This window comes from Pseudorca crassidens, chromosome 8 (genome assembly GCF_039906515.1).
Source record: "Pseudorca crassidens isolate mPseCra1 chromosome 8, mPseCra1.hap1, whole genome shotgun sequence".
NCBI lineage: Eukaryota > Metazoa > Chordata > Mammalia > Artiodactyla > Delphinidae > Pseudorca > Pseudorca crassidens.
The window spans coordinates 78512603-78518602 of NC_090303.1; positions in this window are offsets into that span (position 1 = coordinate 78512603).

Genomic DNA, 6000 nt, shown 5'->3' on the forward strand with positions numbered 1-6000 from the left:
TAGGTCACTCTCTGAAAGCAATAGAAATAAAAGCAAATATAAACAAATCAGACCTAATCAAACTTATAAGCTTTTGTATAGCAAAGGAAACCATAGACAAAATGAAAAGACAACCTACTGACTGGGAGAAAATATTTGCAAATTATGTGACTAATAAGGGCTAAATATACAAACAGCTCATACAACTTAATAACAAAAAACAAACAACCCAATCAAAAAATGGGCAGAAGACCTAAATAGACATTTCTCCAAAGAAGACATACAGATGGCCAAGAAGCACATGAAAAGCTGCTCATCATCACTAATTATTAGAGAAATGCAAATCAAAACTACAATGAGGTACCACCTCACACCAGTCAGAATGGCCATCATTAAAAAGTCTACAAATAACAAATGGTGGAGAGGGTGTGGAGAAAAGGGAACTCTCTTACACTGTTGGTGGGAATGTAAATTGGTGCAGCCACTGTGGAAAACAGTATGGAGATTCCTCAACAAACTAAAAATAGAGTTGCCATATGATCCAGCAATTCCACTCCTTGGCATATAACCAGACAAATCTGTAATATGAAAAGAAAGATGCACCCCTATGTTCATAGCAGCACTATTTACAATAGCCAGGACATGGAAACAACCTAAATGTCCATCAACAGATGAATGGATAAAGAAGATGTAGTACATAGATACAATAGAATATTACTCAGCCATAAAAAAGAATGAAATAATGCCATTTTCAGCAGCATGGATGGACCTAGAGATTATCATTCTAAGTGAAGTAAGTCAGAAAGAGAAAGACAAATACCATATGATATCACTTATATGTGGAATCTGAAAGATGGCACAAATGAACTTATCTATGAAACAGAACAAACTTATATATATAGAGAACAGACCTATGGTTGTCAAGGGGGTGGGGGGATGGAGGAGAGATGGATTGGGAGTTTGGGATCAGCAGATGCAAACTATTATATATTGAATGGATAAACAACAGGGTCCTACTGTATAGCACAGGGAACTATATTCAGTATCCCGTGATAAACCATAATGGAAAAGAATGTGAAAAAGACTATATTATATATATGATATATATGTATAACTGAATCACTTTGCTGTACAGCAAAATAAACACAACACTGTAAATCATTGTAAATCAACTATACTTCAATAAAATAAATTTTTAAAAAAGAATCAAACAGACTTGGGTTAACCACCTTGCAGTTTTTGTAACTATTTTTCATCTGCCACACTATCCACAGCAAAAAAATGCATCAACCTGTAAAGATGAGATCCTTGTGTCATCAATTGTTTCCTTCTGCTATCCAAAACATGTCCAATTCAAAGTCTGTTTAGTCAAGCAGGCATGTCAAAGAATGAGAATTTCTATGGGTTTTTTTTTTTTTTTTTTTTTGCAGTACGCGGGCCTCTCACTGCTGTGGCCTCTCCCGTTGCAGAACACAGGTTCCGGACGCACAGCCTCAGTGGCCATGGCTCACGGGCCCAGCCGCTCCGCGGCATGTGGGATCTTCCCGAACCGGGGCACGAACCCGTGTCCCCTGCATCAGCAGGCGGACTCTCAACAACTGCGCCACCAGGGAAGCCCTCTATGGTGTTTTAAAAACTGGATTTGTGGCAAAATCATTTCATTTGTTCAAACCCTGAAAAGGAGAGTCTAGAGAAAATTTGCCTCTGTCCTGACAGTCTACAGGGGATCTGGGGAGGTGAGTGGGAGGTGGCCTCGGAGACACTCCTCACAGATTCCCATCCTCTCCTGTCACAGGAGGATCATGAGATGTTCTGCGCAGACTCATTCACGTAAGCTGAGGTTCAAGCCTGCCCCTACATAGACACCCGCAAGGAGGAGCTGTTCCCCTGCATCCTTCTTAGTAAGCAAGCTAGGTAGAAAGTCATTTCAGGATGACAAGATACATAGGTTAAATAAATTTTATTGAAACTGACCCTTACATCCACCTACTAGTGCTTTTTATGTTGTTTATAACTTTATGGTAACTTTTAATTTAATATTATCCATTCTTTTATCCTGACTCCAGTGTCATGGCCACTGCTTTGAATTCTCATATTTCAAGTTTTCTCATTAATTATCTTTGGGATTTGTGATCTGTGCTTCTTAAAATATTAACCAAGGTTAAATTAATTTTAAGTTTATAATATTAATTTCCACACACTCTACATCAGGTCAAACTTCAGTATTCAAATGAAGAGTTAAAAGCACTTTAAATACAAGCAAAACCAAGTTCCAAGTTTCACAGTTTTCAGTAGTTTACAAAACCAAGCCAGTGTTTTCTCCTGTGTAAATCATTTCTTATAAACCTTGATACTATAAGACAATTAACGGGCAGACTAGTTTACATTTGAAAATACTGCTATCTTTTTGTCATAAGATCACCTAATGAAGCAAGAATGTGTACCCCATTACTGGCCAAAGCTATTCTGACCACTGCTAAGGGGCACTTGTAACCAAACACTGTAATGTAGCCAAGAACACTGCCATATTCCTTGTGGTAATTAAAAACAAAACAAGACGGTGACAGTCATTTTAAATGCTATTTAAGAAGTAAGCTATCCAATAGGTATTGAGATAATAATGCTTTTCTAATGTTCTTTGGTGTTTTCCTTTGCTAAAATGTATACAGTTCTGAAAGAAATACATTTTGGGATGGCTAATATTATGACATATTTCATGGTCAAATGAATCCCAAGATCTCTGTGGGCCTGTCTTAGTCAACATGGGCTGCTATAACAAAATATCAGAGATTGGGTACCTTAAACAACAGAAATTTATTTTCTCACAATCCAGAGACTGGAAGTCCAAGATCACATGGGTGCCAGCATGGTTGGGTTCTTGTGAGACCTCTCTTCCTGGCTTATAGATGACTGCCTTCCTGCTTTGTCCTCACATGGTGATGAGAGAGAGTAAGTTCTCTGGTGTCTTTTTGTCTAAGGACATTGATCCCATTATGAGGACCCTACCCCCATGACCTCATCCAGCCCTAATGACCTCCCAAAGGCTCCATCTCCAAATACTATCACAGGGGGGTTAGGGTTTCTACATATGAATTTGGGGGGAACACAAATATTTGATCCACCACAGGCCCATATCTCATTTTCATATAACTCCCTGAACTATGTCTTTAATATGAGAAGTGGACTAAGGAGAATTATACATCACATTTAGGAAACTAGACCAAAATAAAAATTGTATTTATACTCTTGGGTTGTTATTTCCCATTTTTTAAAGTTTTCAATTTTATGAAAATTTAAAAACACATACATAAAGTCAAATAAAACATATTAAAAATAAGCAGTGCACGGCTTCCTCTTTCCCCCACCCTGATCCTGCTCACTAATGAAGCAAACCCACCGAAATAAAGACAAGAGTCTTTTGGTCTAACTTCTTCCTCTAAGTAGGTCATCAATGAAATTATCTCAGACTAATAATTTTCCCTTCTATATTTTTTAGCTTTTCATGGAATTTCCAAAATCTCTCTCTTTCTTTTTTTTTTTTCTCTTTTCTCTTTTTTTGTGGTATTTAACTACCTGTAGAAAAAAAAAAAAAAGAAGCAGCAGCTTTACAGGAGTACTTGTTAAGATGTTGTATTTGTAAAATCCATGGTAAGTAGACTCAGCTGAAGACAGCTAACTATACTTCCAGATAGCCATTAGAATTGAGGAACTGTTCATTTTTAGTAATTGTTATAACCCCCCCTGGCCCACACGCATAATTCTGTATTTAGTCATGAGTGCCCATACCACCCATGGAGAAGCCCAGCTCCAAGAAAGACACCCCTTGTTCTGTTCTGAATGACAGTAAACTTCAGAGAATGGGTGGAACATAGGATCTGAAGGGCTGACTCTGTGAATCAGAACTTCAGGAAACGGCTGTGAATTATCTGGCAATTAAGCATACCTCACTGATAGAGCCTGAATCCAGATCAGCCTCGAGCCTTTGCTTTAGGATTGGCAAAATAGACCCTGGAAGCCTGAGCAGTCTCGTTCTAGGGCTGTGGTTTCCACTTACCGCCTTCCTCTATAATCCCCTTTCAATGCGAGGTGGTATCAGAAATGCCACTTCCGCTACCAGGCATTAGAAAGCAATAGAGTTCACGATGTTTATCCTGTGTCTCCTCAAACCAAGGGTCTCCTATTCTAAGACTTTCAAACAAAATTCAAAACAGTGGCCTTGGAGCAGAATTTCAAGGGAGGCCCCTACAAAGCTCGCCAACTCCATGGTTTCCAGTAAAAGGAACTCCTGCTCCAGTCTTTTGAAGCCTGGTTCAAGTAAAATACCATTCTCATACCAGAGTTTGAATCACACATCCTCTGTCCACACAGCTTCTATAGTCTTGCCAGACAGAGCATTTACCCCTCTACTTCCTGATAAAAAAAAAAATCTGGCTGGCCTATTTTTAATATGCTAATTATCTCCATCTGTAAGTGCCTCCTAGCCTCTTTAGCTTTTCTTGGCCCAAACTCAAATCCCAGCATCTCTTCCGCCTACGGCCAGAAGCCAAGGTGCATAAAGAGACAATTGAAACTTTCCATAACTAAACATAAATATGGTGCAAATTGGCAATCAGAATTTTAACACTAAATCTTTTTAAAGATAATAAACCTTACATTAACTTATTTTTTTCTCTTTGCTTCTATGAAGAATAGTGCCCCAGGATATCTAAATCATGAATAAGACTCTTTTGTACAATTTCCCAGATATATAAGAAAATCAGGATCGGCCCACTTAAGTGAACCAGTGGCTGCCATACTGTTGAGTCTCTCTGCTCTTCACGGACCATGACTGTTTTGTCCTTGGACCATGTGTTTAGCTACAAAAATTACATGGGCTACCGCATGAAACCTCATACTGTGTGATGAGGGAAATAATAACATCTTTGAGAAATGACCTACGCTTTCAAAATAATATGTTTTCTTTGGCCTCTTGGAATTTGTAAAATTGAGAGAGGAGGAATTAAAGCAAAGCTCTACCATTTTTAGGAGATGTATCATTTCATGCTTTCTGTTTGGGTAGGAAGTGGATGGATTGAGGTCAAAACTCATATAATTTCCTTACAGACATGTAAGGACAATCATTTTTTTTTTAAAAGTCTTTTTAACCATTTCGTGGGCAGCACGCTTCTGTTTTCCTATAAATACTTTAAAAATCAGAGAATATATTTTATTGCTTTGTTTTGTTAGAGAATCTTCCAAAGTCCATGAAACTATTCAAAACTCTGCCATACCTCACCATTTTCACTCTCCCCACCAAAGACTGGTTTTGCCAATTAGCCAGAGCAAACTCTTGGTGACAGATGCTATTGGTTGGAAGAAAAGAGCCAAACAAAATAGAAAATAGAGCCCACAGTGATAAAGCCTCCCTCGTTGACTAAGCTTTAGTCAGGCTCCTCTGAGCACTCTTCTCTACTAGGCCTCCACCTTGGCCTGCCTTTAGCAAAAATCCTGCTAAGCCAGTTTAGCGAGAGTTCCCCTACCCTTGAAATCTTCTCTGAGTAATTTTCAATCTACTGACCTTCTCACTTTGGCTATAAATCCCTGTCTGTGCTATATTCAGAGTTGGGATCACTCTCTCTCCCTATTGCACTAGTCTTGCATAAAGTCTTCCTTACTGGTTTTTTTTTTAATTAATTTATTTATTTATTTTTGGCTGCACTGGGTCTTCGTTGCTAAGAGGGCTTTTCTCTAGTTGCAGCGAGTGGGGGCTACTCTTCACTGTGCGTGGGCTTCTCACTGCAGTGGCTTCTCTTGTTGCAGAGCACAGGCTCTAGGTGCACAGGCTTCAGCAGTTGTGGCTTGCGGGCTCTAGAGCGCAGGCTCAGTAGCTGTGGTGCTCGGGCCTAGTTGCTCCGCGGCATGTGGGATCTTCCCGGAGCAGGGTTCGAACCTGTGATCCCTGCATTGGCAGGTGGATTCTTAACCACTGCACCACCAGGGAAGCCCTTCTTTACTGTTTTTAACACATGTCAGAATAATTTT